The sequence below is a fragment of the Castor canadensis genome, chromosome 16 (genome assembly GCF_047511655.1).
Source record: "Castor canadensis chromosome 16, mCasCan1.hap1v2, whole genome shotgun sequence".
NCBI classification, from domain to species: domain Eukaryota; kingdom Metazoa; phylum Chordata; class Mammalia; order Rodentia; family Castoridae; genus Castor; species Castor canadensis.
The window spans coordinates 19,441,231-19,462,441 of record NC_133401.1 but is presented as its reverse complement, the minus strand read 5'-3'; the positions used below and the strand labels follow the sequence as shown (position 1 = coordinate 19,462,441).

At 35.8% G+C, this 21,211-nt stretch overlaps 1 pseudogene; it reads right to left on the bottom strand.

The window, feature by feature from the left end:
- Positions 1-8,101: 8,101 nt before the first annotated feature.
- On the bottom strand, positions 8,102-9,047 carry LOC141417890 (vomeronasal type-1 receptor 4-like; annotated as a pseudogene).
- Between the last annotated feature and the right edge of the window lie 12,164 nt (positions 9,048-21,211).

The following is a 21,211-nucleotide window of genomic DNA, read 5'->3' as shown; positions in this document are numbered from 1 at the left end:
GTAATCCTCTTCTACTGACCATGCTTAATCCAAAGGCTGCATGGGAGAACATACAGGTTCTCCACTTATGGAATAGGGGTCTCTACATCCAGGTTTGACCTCAGAGGCAAGCTCAAAATCCAAACTGGAGAACCTTCCCAATCCTCCTTTTTATCCTATTCCAGAGAAGGAGAAAGGGAAAACCACTAAACAATACTGAAAATGTTCATGAAACAGTAGTAACTGAGTTTAGAAAACCCTAGAGATAGAGACTGGTATGGAGACACGAATGCCTGGTTGGAATGGATAAAATATTCTGTAAGTGCCTTAAATAAGAACAATTGTTGTGCTTGCACTGCAGGTAGACTGGAGACTCAGGTGATCTCCTTCCCGCTAGGATGGACCTCAGAACCTAATGGTATGGTAAGCATACCATTAGGATTCGGCCTAATCCTAATGGATGGATGGATTTGGCCTGAGGAAATGAGTCTTGCAAGACATTGTCATTACTGTTTCCAGCAATAAAAGGTCCAAGACAGAAGCTCCCTCGAACAATCAGACTTCCATCCCCTAACACCAACTACACCTCATGCCTCTCTAGGTATGGGGAGTCATTGACGTTCATGGGTAACTTGACTGGCTGTGATGGAGGTTGATCCTTTGATGAGATAAACAACCAAAAATGCATTGGCCAAAGGCCAAGCAGATGTCTGGTGGTACTGCAGAGGGCCTTTGCTTCAGATTAATCCAGAGGATTGGAGTAGAACCTGTGTTTTGGTTAAATTGGCTATACTTTCACACTGACATTTCAACAACCCAGCCAGTCAAAAAGAGGACTAAAGTACTGAAATAAAAGACTTATGAAAGGGATGACTCCAAGTGGTTCACTTGACACACGTTTATACAAATTACATGGGAGACTGCTAAGAGATCTTCAATTAATTCAAAGCTAGAAATCAAATAGCAGTAGACTTTGAGTGAGTACTATTCTGGTTGTCCACAGGCAATAAATGTACTTTAGATCAATTATATCTATTATAATCACAAGAGATTTGTTCACTACAATAGAGATGCCATCAAGGGACTAGCAGAGCAATTAGAAGCCACAAGATGAATGGCATGGGAGAACAGATTAGCCCTAGATATGATGTTAGCAGAAAAGGAAGGAGTTTGCATAAGGATAGGAGGTCAGCATTGTACTTTCATCACTAATAATACCTGAAGGCACTATTACAAAGTTTTTATCTGGATTAACTTCTCTTGCCAAGGAACTTGCAGAAAATGCTGGAGTAGATGACCCTTTTAACAGCTTGATGAAACTGTGGCTTAGAAATGGGAAGGCATGATGGTATCAATTTTCACTTCCCTAATAATTGTGTTAGGAGTAATGACCACTGTAGGTGGTGTATCATTCCATGTACGAGAGCTCTCATTCAAAGATGAATCGAGACCACACTCATGAAACAGATTCCCAACTTGGTCAGACCATCACAACAATGGGACCAGGTGTCAGTAGTGGTTCTTCACCTCCAGCTGAAGAAACTCCAAACTGATTTCCATATTGTCTGTAGTAATTTATATTCCCACCAATAGTGTATAAATGTTCTGGTAGCTGCATCTTACCAACATTTGTTGTTTTCTTTTGGTTGTTTTCCTAGTGATAGCCATTCTGTCAGGGGTGAGATGGAATCTCAATGTCATTTTGATTTGCATTTTTCTAGTGGAAACATTTTTATGTATATATTGGCTATTTGTAGTTCTTCTATTGAGAACTGTCTGTTTAGTGCATTCCACCATTTTGATTGGGATACTTTTGCATATTGTGCTTAATTGTTGAGCTGTATTTTATATATCTGGATGTTAATCCTCTGTCAAATAAACAGGTGAAAAGGGTTTTTTCCATTTTATTGGCTTCTCTTTTCTCTGTTAAGTTTCCTTTGCTGTGCAGAAGTTTTACTTTGTAGTACAAATAATAGTAAATTTTATTAGAAAAGAGATTTAGTAAAACAGGATAAAAGTGGGAAGAAATGGCAAAAAGGGGAGGAAAATTTCCCACTCCTCATGCACTAAATGGAATTAGAGACTCCTGCAGAAGTTTTGTAATTTGACACAATCCATTTTTCATTTATTGCTATTACTTCCCAAGGAAAGCAACTCAAACTCACAAAGTTGTTTTGCCAATATCCTGAAGTGCTCTCCTTATGTTTCAACATGCTCTTGTTACATTAGAGTCTTTGATCCATCTCGAATTGATTATTTCACAGAGCAAAGATAGGGATCTAGTTTCAGCCTTCTACATGGGCATTTCTCTATTTGTCTCTCCTTCAATGTATGCATTTGCACCTTTGTTGTCTGTACTTTGTGAATTTGTTTCTGGGTCCTCTATTTTGATCTATTGGTCAATGATTTTGTTTGTATGCATATCATGTTCTTTTTGTCACTATGGCTCAGGAGTATAATTTGAAATCAAATATTTGATAGTTTCAACTTTACTCTTTTTGCTCAGGATTGCTTTGGCTATTCAGGGTCTTTGTTATTCTGTGTAAGTTTTTGGATTTTTTTTTTCTAAATTTTTTATCTTGACACATATCACTTACAGAAGTTTTCTAGTGGAGTCTTTGAGGTCTTTTAAACATAGCAACAGTTGGATCATTTGCAATTAGGGAAATGTTTTTCCTCTCTTATTGTACCCTTCTTTTCTGTAAAGTATTTTACTTTAGATTGGAAAATGAATAGTTCTACACTGTTCATTAAAAGATATACAACATTCACATATGCAATGTGGTCATTTGGGGAAATGTATACACACCTCAATTTCTACTTCATGCTTTTTCTTTTAGAAAGATAGCACTTACCAAAAAGAAATTTCAGCAGTGCAGGAAAACTGTTTCTCAATGAATTTATGAAAACCTAAGATTCCCAGTGGAATCAAGATTATCTTCCTGCTACCAACACCTTAATATGTTCACATGCTTATTGAAACAGTAAGATTCACATTGAACAATGCATTTAATTTCAACAATGAGGATGATTCTTTAAAAAAATCTTCAATGTGAGGAATACAACATAGACCTTTGTAAGTATTAAGTGTCTTAAATAGGCAGCTAATACTGGATTTAATATTATTTTATAAATAATTGTTCCCTTAGCAGAATACCTAAGTCTACCCATTCACAAGTCCTCAAAGTATATACTGTAATTATGCACAATGTAATGATGAATTAGTTTTTTTAAAAAGCTCCAAATGTTGTTGTAAATTCTAATCAAATCTAATGTGACTCTAAAATTTAAAACATTTCAAAATAGAATCACATTTAAAATCTTCCCCTGTTTACACATGTACTATCAGTACATATGTACTCATAGTGAAATAGAGTACATATGTGAAACACATTTTTCTATTATGAATTAAAATACAAACATATTGAAAATTGTTAATTTCAGTGATGATATGAGTTTTGGTCTGACTTTTAGCATTATTCTCATTATAAATCTTACACTGACTGTTCATAAACAGTCTGATTTGTCCTCAACATTTCATAATTGTATATAAATAGACTCCTGAAAGTCAATAGCACCTCATATGTATATATATATATATATATATATATATATATATAAGAATCTCATGTCAGAAACGGCTGTATTGAACAGAGACACACACACTGATGCTGAACATATTGTAAAACATTTATTTCTTTTTCTTGTCTTGTTGCTGTGGCTAAGAATTGAAGCACTCTTTTGACTAAGAAAAGAGGGAGTGTTCATCCTTCTCTCATTCCTGGTTTAGAAGAAATATTTTCATTTTTTCCCATTTAGTACAATTTTGGCTATTGCCTTTATTATGCTGAGGCTTGCTTCTTATATTCTTAGGTTCTTCAGTGCATTTACCATTAAAGGAGTAAAACTTTGTCAAAGAGAATTTCTGCATTTAGTGAGACAATCATTTGTATGCTTCATTGTATTTTGTGTGCTTAATATTTTGGTGCGTAATTATATTTTGTGCTATATTACATTCATTGGTTTGTGTATGTTGAACCATCATGCATCTGTGGAATGAACTCAACTTGATCATAATGTAAACTACGTTTAGTGTGCTGTAGAATTTGGTTTGAAAGTATTTTATTGAGAACATACCTGCCTATGTTCACCAAAGAAATTTGTCTGCAATTTGTTTTGTATTGTACCCTAAAATGGTCCTAATATCACAGCAACCTTGGCTTCACAGTGTGTGTTTGGAAGAATTCCATCTTTCTATAATTTATATAATACTTTGTGGAGCACTGTATTTAGTTTTGATAGAACTCAGCAGTGAGTTGATCCAGTCTTACACATTTCTCTTCTGGGAATCTATTACTGCTTTAAACTTGTTGATCATTATAGCTTTTCTCAGGTTTTTAATATCCTCTGGTTTTAGATTTGATAGGTCACTTGTGTCTAAAAATTTGGGTATCTTTTCTAGATCTTCCAATTTATTGAAATATACATATTCAATATATTCCCTAATGATCCGATGGATTTCAACAATCTCTATTGTGATATTCTTTCCTTCTTACCTTGGGAATTCTCTTATTTTTTCACTTGGTTAAGTGCTTGTCACCCTTGTTCATTTTTCCGAACCAACTCTTTGTTTTATTGTTCCTTTGTATTGCTCTTTTAGCATCCATCTCAGTAATTTCCACTTTGATATTTATTATTTCTTTCCATCTACTAACTTTGAGTTGAACTTGTTCTGCTTTTTATAATATCTTGAGGCTTTTCATTAAATTATTTACTTGAGAGCTCTGTAATTTAAGAAATATTAAAGGGAATATTCCAATGAATTTTATAAATAAAGTTTTAGAATTCACAGAAACTTTATCACTAAAATGAGATATTTGAATTTTAGATCTGTGAGACAGGACATATCCCTCCTGCCACTATACAAAAAGCATTTAAGAGTCATTAGTTGAATCATAAAAGTTGTCCCTCTTTTAATGAAAACACTAACACAGAAGGAAGTGATATGCCTTGAACAGCATAATGCAGATGCTAAAAACAGGAACCAACAAGATTCTGGAAACTGAATAAAAGAATGATTCTCTGTCTTCATCCCATTGTTTCTTTTTCTCCCATGTAGTATGTATTCAGTTAGGTTTCTTCTTTCATAACAATTCCTGAAAAGCTCAAATGGCAGATAATCAGCCAAAATCATCTCCACACCCCTAGTATCCATGGTTTTAGGCAATTTATGGACTTGAATATTGCTGTTTTTGTTAAAGGGATTTACACAAGATTACAAAGCACTATAAAGCTCACTCTAGAATTTTAAAGAAAACCAAAACTAGTAATGAATAAGTTCTCAAATCTGGGGTGGAGGAAATGACATTGAGCACCACCCCACCCTAGAAATTTGACTCTTAGCTCAGTACAGATCTAGTTACTGAGTTACACAAATTGAGCTGTTCCTGAGTCTGTAACTGTTCCTTCCATCCAGGGGCAGCCTTTGTGAAGAAACACCACTGGCAATTCCAAGCCACAATGGGGAACTAGAATGCAGTGCTGGTTGATATCCACCTACAAAGTCCTTGACCCTTTTAAAGTAATCACAGAGGCTTCATGATTCTACTTCATAAAATTCTCACCAGTGCTCCTAATGCTTTGTCATAAATTAAAAAAGAAGTAAACACTTCATGCATATTCTATAGAGTCAGTATCACCCTATAACAAAAACCTTATGATGACATAGCAAAAGGTGAAATGATAGACAAGCATACTTGATGTGCACACACACAAAATATACAAACACAAAAACATAGAAGGATCAAATTTTACTAATGAGGAGCCTAAGGGAAATCAATTTCCAAACAAAGTTGAATGTCCAGTGACAGCCACTACACATGTGGTGTTCCTCAGGGCTCTACACTGGAGATTCCAGTAGTAAGAGGCTGGACTTGCAGTGGCTCCATCCCTCACAGTATTTTTCCAATAATGCTTAACCTCTGCAGTGTGCTACCTGGAAGGTCCCATGTGCATCTGGACCCAGAGTGCCAGTCCTACCCACATTGCTTCTTTTTCATACTGATGGTCACTTGGACAGGAATTTTATACTTTACAAGACAATAAGAGGCATCATTAGCGTGCTAGCCTTCTTGACCTTGTACAACCAACATTTCATTTAGTAAAGGAGGCAGATTTCCTCTACAGATAACACTGGCTTGCTAGATTCATAGTGGATTTATGATAAATTAATTACATCTGAATATTACATTTTGATCCAATGACCAGTTTCTAAGGCTCTCTTAAATGGGCTAGAGCCTTGGGAACAGAAAGGGGTGAATCAGGGACATAGCATTTGATGTTCCACTTTTCTGGGTATCATAAAATTGGCTTCATTTGAAAGTGGAAATACATCAGAAAAAATAAATGAATAAATTTGGCACCATGTCAGTTGTCAAAATGTTTCAGATAGTGGAACATATCAGATTTTCTATTTTGGGATAGGAATGTTCTAAACTGGATGAATCTCAGGTTCAGTTAAATATATATTCTGTGGGGTTCATGAGCAGAGTTAGAGCTGAAGACAATGACAGGAGGTACGGTTTTCAACTCAGTACAGAGCCAGCCTCAGCAGTAGTGACTGGGTGAGACAAGCAGGAGCTTCAGGAAAATTGTTAAATATCTTTGTCCTGATATGGGTACTGGTACCTAAGTGTATGCACTATAAAAATTATGAAACATGGAAATACTTACATGTTTTTATACTGTCACAAACAAGATTGAAGAAAACATGGTCTATTTGAAGGACAAGCTGGCCAATGATCAAACAGGAACTCAGTTTAGAACACCAAGGAAAAGAGAAATTTCCAATTGTATTTATCATGGAGATACATCAAGTGGAAAAAGGTGGAAAAGTGTTTGAAAAACTTGCAGAACTCATGAGAAATGTGCCAACATGGAGTAAAAAGGTCACAGGTATGTATCAAAAGATTGGGAGAATCTTTAAATGTTGGACAATTTATGAATTGAAGATCACTTGCAGTGCACATCCAAGTGTCACTCTGGTTGACATGGCCAGTGGAATTTTGAAAGTGTATGCAAAAGCATGTTTTTCATAGAAAAGAAAAATTTGGTGCTAGATGCCATGTTTCAACCCCTGAAATTTGGAGGATAGTGCAACTGGGAGCTTTTGAACAAGTAGATCCAAATCCCAAGGTGCCACCAGGGTGGAATCCATCAGCCATGATGGAGAAAAGTGTACAAAGACTCAAACTGTGTATCATCCCCAAAGACACTGATAAATCAATGACTTCAAGGCAGTGAAGACAAAAATGAGGAAAAATGATGCTGTGCAAAAACCTCTGAAAAGCCAATATATTTAAGGCAAATGGACCACTGCACAGCAGGGAAGTGTCATGCCATTTTGGATGTGAATTATTAAAAGGAAGAGACACATTGAAATGAAAAAGCAGCAGACAGGATATAAGAATTATATATCTATCTATAAGACAGAGGTATGGCTGTCATTGCTATTTGAAAAATGTTGACATCAGGAGATAAACACCTAAATTTTACTGTGTATAAAGGAGGAAGTCTCCAAGCTCTCCCAATTCTCCTAATCACCTAATATTTTACACATATTTTCATACATACATACATTATATGTATAGTGTAGCAATGAACATTCTTATTGTCCCATTAGTCATTCGGGTTTAATCATTAAACCAGAGTTTTATGTACATCCAACCCCAAAAATTGTACTTGGAATATGTAAGATTTACAATATTTAATGTGGGCATTTGTTGAAGGAATAAAAGCAGCTCCTAGAAGGCACAGACTGAGTTCAGCTTTCCAACGGTTATCTTTAAAAAGAGGGAAAGAAGTCAATGAAATAGATTTAACTGCAAACAGAAAATAATTATTTTTACCAAAACAATAATATTTTCAGCAGGTATTTAATATAAAATTTCCTGATAAGATTTGTATTATGAACAGTACATTCACATATAGTTCAAATTCTGAATATTAATATATTTACAGCATATCTCAATGACCCAAGTCCTCCAAACGCACATACTTTTCTTTTGTTCATAGACATCAGTAGACACTCTCTTCTGTTGTCAAGAAATTGTGGGGTGTTTGGTTAGCTAATTAATTCTCCTTGATAACAGGTGATCCTCATTATTGAATCAGAAGAAGTAAATTTGGAAAAAAACATGTTATTCTTCAATAGCACAAAAGGACAGAGTGTTGGATAGGAGGCTGGTAAACTTCCAGTTATCACCTCCAATGTTGGGATTTTTTGAAGTGTATAAAATGAGTAGAAGTTAAAAAAGTTATTTGTGCAGTTAAAGAACACAAAGCAGCACACCAGGAAAAGTATGCTCTGGGTGGCTCTGTTTTTAGGAGATGGCTGGGCAGAGAGTCTGGAGCTGTGTAAACGCTGGGCTCTTCTGTGGTGTCTGCATAGGAGACGCACCATGTAGAGGCTGGTCCAGATCATGAGGATCACAAACACAAGATCTCGAAACAATATGAGAAACACAAATTTCCATGATTCATGGTCTGCAATCTGGCTGGTCTGACAATATGCATGAGAAAACCCATAACCAACAATAGTGAAATTTCTTTTGGCTTCCACCTTGACAATGCTTTCAACATAGATGAGCATGTTGATAAGCCAGAAGAACAAAAAGGAAGGAAAAATCAACGTGGGGAGTTTATGCTTCAGCCATGCACTTTTAGAATTACTAGGACTGATAGTGATGGCCTGAAAGGTACTCAGGAGAGAGGTGGTGCAGATGCAAAAACCTCAGATAACTCTGGATATATACATGATTGCCTTACAACCGACATCATCCAAAAAATGTGTACTCCAAAGGATGACATGATGTTTGGTATCAATGCACACATGATGGACAAAATATAGACTATGCTCAGGTGCATGAAAATGGGATCTATGGGTTTCTTCAATGAAGTTGAATTAAAAATGTGTACACATATACCACAAAGAGTAATGAGTTCCCCATAACACCAACACACAACTGAGATATTAGGAAAAAGCTAAAAATTGGATCATGTAAAGTCATTGTGATAATGATGTTTCCAGTACTTTATTAGATAAGTCAGGCCTTCAATGAAAAATCAATGGATTATATTATCAATGTGTTATTAAATGGAGTTTGAACAAGAATATATTTATTGATAGTTCAGTGCTAGGTGTGGATGATGAAATGTTCAATTTTTTGTTTCATACCCAAGTACAGCATTTCCCAAACTGCATTCCAAGGATTATTGAGAAACTAAGAGTACAGGAGTAGGTGTTATTAAAAATGGGTGATTTGTTGCTAACATTCTGTGTCCTAGAACATTAACCAGAAGGACCTCTGGCCTATGTCAAAGCAAATTCACATGTTATATAGAATTTTTTTCAATTATCAGATTGTATTATATCTCCACACCTGTTTTGGTATTCCAACCTTTCTAAAAGAACATTATTCCTTTAACATATGAAGAATAATATGCACACTTGAACTTCTTTCTTAGAACTTTCATGCACAACCATTTCTTCTAAGTCAGTAAACATTAAACTCTTGTCCAGCACAGTTTATTCCAAGTGGGGACTTTGTGACTCACATCCTAACCCACAGATCAACAAGTAATGTGCTGAGTGGTTTTGTTCTCACAATTTGGTGCAGAACTACTGACTGACCTGTGTGAATAGAAGCCAAAATTGCTGCTAACTTTGCCACAAGGTATGAGGAAACTCTCAGAGCAAAGGATATTCTGACCAAATTGACACCCCTACCATGCCTGATAATCCCAGTCAGTTGAGGACTGCATGTATTTTGTAGCTATAAGGTTGACCCACTTCTTGTCATCAACATTTCTGTATGCATGTTGTAGAAACAAAACAGATTTACAAACGTAGCTGGAATAGCAATGATAGAAATCCACATGGCTAATATAATGCATATTTAATATAGTTTAGATGTTTTACTGGATCATTGGTTTGGAGACACATTCCTCCACTGATCCAATTGTTTCTACCACATGAAACACAATCCTTCAATCTGAATTGCACTTATAGTGAATTCCATTATTTCTCTTTTATATTACCACAGTACAGGAGCATGTTCTCAGTTTACCATCTTGTGTTGTTTCTTTTCACTACAAATCAGTGCTGTGGTATCTATCTCTACTAGAGCAATCATAATCTCATTATCTAGTGTGAGTAATAAAGATTCCAATTTTTATTTAATAACCAAAATATCAGTAGATTATCTCTCCACAATCTCATTGGCTCTTTCTAGAAACTCCAATTTGGGTGAGTTGTTTGGAACAGTGACACTTGATCTGCAATGATAATACTTTCATTTTTAAATGCATCTTATCTGCAAAATGTGTTATTAAGATCAATTTCAAGCTTTTTGATCACTCATATCTTGCCCATTTTCACTAAGGGCCGGGCTCTCCTCTCACTATTAACCAGAATTCTCCTGTCTTCTTCTTTACTTGTGCCACACACCTGCCCTTAGCAACTCAAATGCTTTCATGATTAAACAACCTCCAAAGTTCCAAAAGTTGACTTTGCTATTATTTTGTTCATTGCTTTAACCAGCTTTGAAACATATAACAGACTTTAATTTATGCATTGCCAGCCCCAAATCAGCACAACATATGACTATGTAAATAAAACCAACTCAAAGAATGCCTGATGAAAAAACAAACAAACTACAATGAAAAAAATAGCATCTTAATAACATTGTATATATATGGCCATAAATTCAACACTGTACTAAGAATCAACACAGTTCAAGAGATAACTTGACAGAACAATTTCCCTCAATATGACCATTGAGAGTTATAAAAATAGCAAACAAGAAAAACTGATTTTTCAATATCTTCAAAACAAAGTACTTCTTTTTTGAAAGTTGAAACTTTACTGAAAAGAAACACTATAACAAGAATCTTGGTGACACATTAGAAAAAAGGTGCTTCTTAATAAATACACATAGTGAAAGCTTTCTGTTCTACCATGCACAGTAGGATATCTGTTATGGACATCCGTGTGAATATTTAGATGAAAACCTTGGAAAATGATGACGTTAGAAGTGGAATAGCAAAATTAAACCTCCCAAAATAAAGAAAATAGAGATACAGATAAAAGCAGATGGATATCAAACAACCCAAAATAGAAAGGAAAAGAAACTTCAAATCAGTTCCTTGTAAAGAGTAACACACAACACGTTCTGGGAGACTGCACAACATAGTGAGAAGGCAACATGGCACAGCAATTAAAGTATTAGAGATGATTTAAAGATCATAATTTGAGCATGTTCCTCTATAAATCTGAAAGGTTGGTAGATATGAGCAAATTCTTAGAAGATTTTACTTACCATAAAATGTCTTAGAACTAGGAGAGGATCCAAGATGGCAACTAGGGTACAGAAGCAGAACACTTATGCTCCATGAGTCTAACAACCTCCTTGAAACATTTAAGCCACACTTTGGTAATTCTGACTTCTTCTTCTGTCCAAAGTAATAACTGCCATCACACCAGATGCAGGAAAAATTCAAAGACTGACCCCCAAATCAGCCTTTAGTTGCACCTAAGAGCAGCAACCCACTGTGAAGCCAATATGGAGCATCCAGTCCTGGAAAACCCTCCTCCCCCATGGCAATATTTTTTCTTTTCTTTTCTTCTCCTTTCTCCATAAACCAGAAATAAAGCATCGATCAGAAAAATACTTTCACCATATTGCACCCCTAACTCATGAAAAGCCTCCCCAGCCAAGTTACACTGAGAAAATTCAGTGCCATTTCTCTCCACTGCAGACCCTGGTTCCAAACCTGCCTGCATGTCAACTGACAGAACAAACAGGTGAGCACCATTCACCACGCAGGAATCCCCTATCCACCCCATGGAACATAAACCAGTGCAGACTCATCCCCCCCACAACAAAACTGAATAACAAACAGCAAACTGTAATCAAACACAGACAGCAGAGGGGACCAGTGGAACGCTGAAACTGCACAGGAGAAAGGGGTAGGTGCAAGGAGATAAACTAAGTCCCAAACCAACAGAAAATAAACACAGGAAAGACAGTGAAGACTGAGAGTGGGTGAGTGATGAGCCCCTCCCCAAAGAAAGGCAGGCAGTGGATCACAGAGCTTATCTCCTAAGTCAGAGAGGAGCATCCAAAAGTGAACTGCCCCACAAAACTGAAAAACAAAATGGATAGCAGAGGGGGCAGGTAGAACACTGAACATGCCCCACAGAAAGGGGGTGTGGCAATAAACTCCTGGCACTGAACCTTCAGTAAACAAACACAGTGATAAGCAACCTCCAAAGCAGGGCAGGAGTTCATAGAGCTGATCTCCTGAACTGAAGGGCAGCATTCAAAATTGGACTGCCCCAACTTGCTGTGGGAGGAACTGACCAAACAGCTTCAGTTGAAGGGTAACACAGCTATCGTCTGAGGAAAACAATAGGTCTGACCACCCTGCATGATCTGGCAAAACTACCACATATCACAGTTTCAATTAAACTAACAAGCCAATCACCTGGTGAACCTCTGATTATATGCCAATTCCAGGACTGGAGGCTGGAGGATTAAGTCCAGAACATGAACTAAGACAGAAATTCTATTGTTCCTGAAGCTGTGTTTTTTTTTAATGGTTCTTTTTTCCCTCCCTCTCACACACTCACCACCTGCAGATCAACCTATTATACCAACTTTATACAATCCCAACCCTGACAATCCCTGACACAAGCACTGAACACTAAAAAAACATAAATGAACCCAAATACACACAAGGGCCATAAAACGGAGCTGCCCAACACCACTTCCCTCACTCACCCACCCCACTTCCTATCTTTCCTTTTACTGCCACCCTAACCAACTCCCAAAATTTCTATAGATAGCTTAACAAATATTAATCTCCCAGCTCCCACTACTTATAGCTATTACCACAAATGGGTCTTCTATATAATATATAAACAACTGGTCTGGTATTGAACTTGTGAAATAGTCATTGCTAAAATACATATACAGGCCACGGACAGAAATAGCACATTAATCTAACTAAAAACCAAGACATCCACAATACAAAAATTAAACCAAGGGAAAGAAAACATGTGACTAAAATCACCAACCAGTCTAGCAAGATCATAGTTTACCAATACCAAGTGGGAAGGAGAAGGGATGGAAACTACTGTTCTAAAAAAAATAATAATTTAATACAAGTTTCAGAAGGGAATTAAGAAAACAGATACCCAGTTCCTGTCTCTGACAATAAAATGATAAATGACACTAAGGAATCCAGTGATGCTCACAAAAACACCTTCAAAGAAGAAATCTTGCAAGAAATTACTGAGAATTTCATGGAGAAGATACTAGACATGGTTAACCAAAACAAACAAGATGCACTCAAGAAATTTCAGGACACCAAAAATAGAGAATATGAGAAGATACAGAAACAAATAAATGAACTCAGCAGAGCCCTAAATAAACACAAAGCTAAAACAGAGAACACTATAAATAGAGAGATAAATGAATTAAAGATGAAAATAAAAAATACTAAAGAGGAAGTGACCCAAGATATGGAACACCACAGACAACAGATTCAATCAGAAACACACAAAACACAGTGGAAGATCTGTTCAGCAGACTAGAACAAGTGGAAGTCAGAATCTTAAAACTTGAAGATAAAATAGAAATTAAAGGAAAAGCTGAAGAAATGTTATTGAAACAACTCAAGAGCTGTGAAAGGAATATGCAAGAACTCACCAACTCCATCAAAAGACCAAACCTGAGAATCATAGCCATTGAGGAAGGGAAAGAGGACTAAGCAAAAGGGATTCATAATATAGTCAATCAAACAGTAACAGAAAATCCCCCAAATCTTGAGAAAGTTTTGCCCATTCAGGTACAGGAAACCTCCAGGACACCAAACAGAATTTACCAAAATAGAACCTCTCAATGGCATTTTATCATTACAACAACAAGCACAATGAATAGCTAAAGAATACTGAAGGCTGTTACATATATAACAAATAACAAATATAGGTAATCCCATTAAAATCATAGCATATTTCACAATGGAAACCTTAAAAGCAAGAAGGGCATGGAATGAGGCACAGAATGAAAATAATTTCAGCCCTAGGTTACTCTACCCAGCAAAACTACATTCAAAATTGATGGAGCAATAAACTAAAACAATATATGACCACTAAGTCATCAAAAGATTCTCCAAGGAATTCTGCACAGAGAAGGTGAAAGGGAACAAAACCAGCAGAGCACGGGCATTACCAAACCACAGGAGAAGAAAAAACAAGGAATCAAACTTTAGCACTGATTCAACTGCACACAGTCAAATCCTTAAACAACCAAAACAACTAAATGGCAGGAATCACCACATACCTTTCAATATTAACAAAAATGTCAACAGATCAACTTCCCCATCAAAAGACACTGTTTGGCTAACTGGATTAAAAAGGAAGATCCAACAAACTGCCGCTTACAGGAGACCCATTTCATTGACAGAAACAAACACTGGCTTAGGATGAAAGGCTGGCATATTTTCCAAGCCAGTATCCCACAAAAACAGGCATGAGTAGCAATACTTATATCAAACTTACATTGATCAAATGAGATAAAGAATAGCATTTCATACTAATGAAGGAGAAATATACCAAAGGAAATAATAATTATCAACTTATATGCACCCAATGTCAGTGCATCCAATTTCACCAAACATACACTAAAGGACTTAAGGGCACATATAGACTCCATCACAGTGGTACTGGGAGACTTTAATACAGCCCTATCACCAATAGATAGGTCATCCAAACAAAAAATCAATAAGGAAATTCTAGAACTAAATCACACCATAGATCAAATGGACCTAGCTGATGTCTACAGAATTTTCACTGAACATGTGCACAATATACACTCTTCTCATCAGTCTATAGAACTTTCCCCCAAATTGATCATATCTTAGGGCATAAAGCAATCCTCAGCAAATATAAAAAAATAGAAACAATCCCCTGCATTCTGTGTGATCACAATGCATTAAAACTAGAACTCAACAAAAAGACAACAGCAGAAAAAAATGTAAACAATGGGAAACTGAGCAATACATTGCTCAATGTTCAGTTGGTCATTGATGTAATGAAAGTAGAAATTAAAAGGTTCCTGGAAGTTAATGAAAATGAAAACATGATGTACCAGACTCTGTGGGACACTGCAAAGGCAGTCCAAAGAGGAAAGTTTATAGCCATCAGTGTATATATTAAAAGGACAGAAAGATCTCACATAAGTGACCTAATGCAATATCTCAAACTCCTAGAAAAACAAGAACAAGCAAACCTCAAATTAAGCAGAAAGAGAGAAACAATAAATATATGGCTGAAATTAATGAAATAGAGACCAAAAAAACAAGACAAAGAATCAACAAAACAAAAGGCTGGTTCTTTGAAAAAATAAACAAGATTGACAAACCTCTAGCAATTCTGACTGAAGTGAGGAGGTAAATCATGCAAATCAGTAAAATTAGAAACACAAAAGGGGGAATAACAACAAACACCAAGGAAATCCAAGGAATCATAAGTCACTACTTTGAGAACCTATATTCCAACAAATTTGAAAATCTTGAAGAAATGGGTAAATTTCTTGATACTTAGGACCATCCAAAAATGAATTAAGAGCATATTAGTCACCTAAGCAGTTCTGTAACATGAAATGAAATTGAAGCAGTAATAGAGTCTCCCTAAAACGATAATTCCAGGACATGACAGATTCTCTGCTGAATTCTATCAGACCTTTAGAGAAGAATAACTACTAAGTCTCCCTAACCTTTTCCATGAAATTGAAGGGTAAGGATCACTGCCTAACACATTCTATGAAGCTAGGTTTACACTCATCCCCAAACCAGGCAAGCATGCATCCAAAATGGTGACTATAGGCTAATCTCTTTCATGACAATTGATACAAAAACACTCAATAAAATAATGCCAAACTAAATCCAACAACATGTCAGAAAGATCATACCCCATGACCAAGGCAGCTTCATCCCAGGGATTCAGGGTTGGTTCAACATATGCAAATCAATATATGCAATACAGCACATTAATAGGAGCAAACACAAAAAACACTTCATCATCTCAATAGATCCAGAAAAATCCTTTGATATGATTCAACACCATTTCATGAAAGAAGCTATAAAAAACTAGGAATAAAACGAATATACCTCAACATTGTAAAGGCTACATTTGACAAACCTATAGCCAATCTCATTCTTAATGGAGAAAAACTGAAACCATTTGTCCTAAAATCAGGAATGAACCAAGGGTGCCCACTCTCCCCACTCCTATTCAACATAGACCTATATTTCCTAGCCAGAGCAATAAGGCAAGAAGAAGTAATAAAATTAATACATATAGGCAAAAATACTGTCAAAGTATCCCTATTTGCAGACAACATGGTCCTATACCTAAAAGGCCCAAAGAATTCTACCCAAAAATTCTTAGACATCATAAACAGGTTTTGCAACATGGCAGGATACAAAATCAATTTACAAAAATCAATAACTTTTCTATACACCATCAATGAACAAATTGAGATAGATTATGTGAAAATATTCCCTTTACAATAGTCTCAAAAAAACCAAATATCTATGACTAAACATAACAAAGTATGTAACTGACCTCTACAAGGAGAACTAAAATCTCTGAAGAAAGAGATTGAGGTAGACTACAGAAGGTGGCATGCTCATGCATGGTAGAATCAGCATAGTAAAAATGGCTATACTACCAAAAGCAATCTACATGTTCAACACAATTCCCATCAATATCCCAATAACATTAATCACAGAGATTGAAAAATCTACCCCAAAGTTCTTTTGGAAACACAAGAGACTGTGAATAGCAAAGGCAATACTCAGCCAAAGGAACAATACTGGAGGTATCCCAATATCCAACTTCAAACTGCATTACAGACTCATAGCCATAAAAACAGCATGGTACTGGTACAAAAACAGAAATGAAGACCAGTGGAACAGAATAGAATTCCTGGATAGGAATCTACAAGGCTATATCCACCTTATTTTTGACAAAGGCACCAGAAACATATGATGAATGAAAGTCAGCCTCTTCAACAAATGTTGCTGCGAAATGTGGTTATCTGCCTGCAGAAAACTGAAACTAGATCTTTGTTTATCACTCTGTATTGTATCAACTCAAAGTGGGTTAAGGACCTTAATATCAGACCTGAAACCTTGAAGTTAGTACAGGGAAGAGTGGGAAATACTCTGGAAGCAATAGGTATAGGCAATTACATCCTTAATAGAACCCCAGCAGCTCAGTAACTAAGAGAAAGGATGAACCAATGGGACTACATGAAATTAAAAAGCTTCTGCACAACAAAAGAAATGGTCTCTAAACTGAAGAGACCACCAAAGAGTGGGAGAAAATATTTGCTAGCTATTCATCGGACAAAGGTTTGATAACCAGAATATGCAGACAACACAAAATCTAAATGCCCCAAAAGTTAATGAACAAATAATGAAGTGGGCAAGTGAACTAAACAGAAATTTTTCATAGGAAGAAATCCAAATTGCCAAAAAAACACATGAAAAAATGCTCACCATCTCTGGCCATAAAGGAAATGCAAATTAAAAATACACTAAAATTCTACCTCATGCCTGTTAAAATAACTATCATCAAAAACACCACCAACAACAAATGTTGGCAAGCATGCAGGGTAAATGGAACCTCATACACTGCTGGTGGGAATGTAAGCTAGTTCAACCACTTTGGAAAACAATAGGGAGGCTTCTTTAAAAAACTAAACATGGATCCTCCATATGATCCAGCAATCCCACTCCTGGGGATATGCCCAAGGGATATGAATCAGGTTATTCCAAAGGCACCTGCATATCCATGTTTATTGCAGCACTATTCACAACAGCCAAGTTATGGAAATAGCCAAGATGTCCTACTATTGATTAATGGATTAAGAAAATGTGGTATTTATACACAATGGAATTTTACTCAGCCACAAAGAAGAATGAAGTTTTGACATTCGCTAGTAAATGGATGGAACTGGACAACATCATCTTATGTAAAATTAATCAGGTTCAGAGGCAAAAATCATATGTTCTCCCTCATATACAGGCGTTAGACCTAAAACAAATTGCAGTAATATTATTGGACATGGGTCACACACCGAGGGGAGAGCACATATAGGAGGAATAGAGAAAGGAAAGGCAACCTAAAACATGAATGTGTTTGATGTGTTCACTGCTAATAAAGTAATCTTAGACTGATGGGGGCCATTATGGGAAGGGCTGGTAGAGATGACCAATTAGGGTAGTAATACACAAGTGCATGAAAGCAATGCGATTAAACTCTATGTATAGCTATCTTTATCTCAAACTAGCAAAAATGCAAATTTTTCTTATTATATCTTATATTTTCTCTTCAAAAAATTTGGACAAGAGGGCAGAACAGGCTCTGAGTGGAAGGCAGGGGATGGCGGTAGAGGGAAGAAGTAGGGGCAGGGGAAAGAAATGGCCCAAGCAATGTTTGCACATATGAATAAATGAATAAACAAAACAATTTAGAACTAGAGAAAGTCATAAATGTGCAATGCTTCCCATGATGAAATACAAAGTTGGGAAAATATGCTCCATCAGGAACTAAAAATGCCTCAAATTTTAGTGTGCCAAATACGGAGGTATAAAAATATCTACATTATCTTCCTATGTTTTAGGTTAGCATGACCTTCATCATAAAATTAAATAAAATAATTTGAGAAAAATGATAAGAAGACTGTCATTTCCAGATGTAAGTGAAAAAATTCTACACAAAATCATTGCTTAAAAACTCTCATCCTATGTTAAAACTCAAGGGAATGAAGAAGAGAATATTAAAAGATGAGAACCAGGTTTGCAATAATAAATTTTTTCAACATGATTATCCACAGTATTAGAGAAAAAGACAAACACCTCAACATATCCATGAAATCCTGAGGTAAGATTCAACAAATATAAGTGATCAATATCCACAATATCAAGATAATCACATTTGTGGTTGGGTATTGAAAGCTTTTCCTTTGAGTTTGGTATAAGTAAAGATATCAGCTATCAACTTCTATTTGGAGAGCTTTTTTAAATAACAAAAATAAAATATATAATAATTGGAAATAAGGTAACACTGTCTTTTGTCATTAAAAGCCTATAAGTTTGTAAGTTTTAAGAAAGACATATATAATTCTTTGTGTAAATATTTGAACTTTTGAGGTATTTTCAATGTTACTAGACTGAAGTCAGTACACAGAATATTTAGGTTTCTGCATTCTAACAAGAATCTATTTTAAATCACCATTTAAGAATCACACCATTTTTCTGGTGTGGCTCAAGCACTGAGTGTGCCTCCTTAGCAAGTGTGAGGCCTGGAGTTCAAATCCAAGCATAGTAAAGAAAATCCTGTAACACACCAAAAAGTAATGTGAACATCCTACTTAGTATATAGTAAAAATATGTAATAATTGGAAAGAAGGTAAGACTATCTTTTGCCATTTAAATCCTGACACTTAAAATGATAGCATAATAATTCAAAATAAAAATTTTATAAACTCTAATATGCACAAATTCATTTAAAAATTGATGTTATATATCAAAATAGGTTCCCAGAAATAATTAATAAAACAATTGTACATAAGTGAGATAATAAAGGAAATAACATACAAATTATTTTAAATACAAATAAATTTCGAGACCCTGAAATGAAGAGAAGAGCATGAAAGAAACCACAGAATACAAAAGGTCTAAGTTTATATGTGAAACGGAATGGAATTTTCAAATTGTGTTAATGCTAAACTAAAAATGAACAGATACAATGAAGAAACTGTGAAAGGTTTCAAACACTGATCCACTGAAGAGAACGAAGATTTGGAGAATTATTACAGAATATAAAATATTTAAGAAATTAAACCATCAAATGCAGATAATGCAATCTTTATCTGAAATGCTCACCTTGAGGTGTAAATCTACTTTCCTTTTCAATCACTCTTTATTATGATCTTTTAAAATACATGAATGAAAAATCTCTGTTTGGAAAAATAAGAAATAAGAAATACTGATAAACAAAAATATAAAAATTTTAGAAACAAATATGAAAATGTCAAGTATGGGAAACACAGACTGGGGAGCAGGAATATTGAAAAGATCTTCCTACCTCCCTCACTTTCTCAAGGCTGATGCTGCAGAATCCTCACTCAAAGTCGGCAGCTTCCCTGAGACGGAAATGCCACACCTGCCCAGCCATGGATGTTTAATCAGGGGTGGAGTGACAGGACTTCTCCCACTGGACATCCATCACCTGTCACCTGCTGCCTCAATGACCTTGTTTACTGTCCATCACTTTGATGAACCCACAGGAGACACAAATGCCTCTCCCACATGCAAGATGAATCTCCTGGTGAAAATGCCAGCTCTGTTGATAAAGTGAGAAATACTACCAGGAGAGGATGCAGGTTTCCCCAAGTGGAACTACATCAGAAAGTAAACTTCAGGATCTAGAAAGTCGTTAAAAATTAACCTTCACACAGCTGGTACAAATTACCACTGCCTGGATACAACTTCCTCCTTAGCCAGAACCCTGGAGAACAACTCACTTCTCTGGAAGCTGAGGTGTCACCAGCATTTACAGTGTTCTCACTTCCTGTCCATTCCATGGAGCACCAGCAGGGGGCAGGGCAGGGGGGTTCATTGAGATCCGATAGCATAAGGATAAGGCATACTTATAAACAGACACGATTTGCTGTACAATCAACTTCACATTTAAACTTTCTTGCCAGAGTTTAAAATTGCTAAATTTTGTACGGCTAGGTATTTCTTGAGCAATATAGAATGTCATATAAAAGTAATGAAACCAAATGCTATTCACATACAGTCTAGGTTAATAAATAGAATACTGCCTATACTCTAAACATGTAAAAATGCACCCTTTTAAATTAATATATTCTTTTCTTCTTTTTCTGGACAAATGCATCCACATGTCCTATACATTCTTTAGTTGTTTAATGCAGCCTTTATTATGCTTCAAGACAACACACAATATTTTGGTATTTTATTAATAATAATATTCTAAGGATAGCACCATGCTTCTATTAATGCTTTTCAAAAATAAACTTTTACCTAGAAATATGGGTCTTTATACTAATAAGAGATTTTATGCAGCCACTGC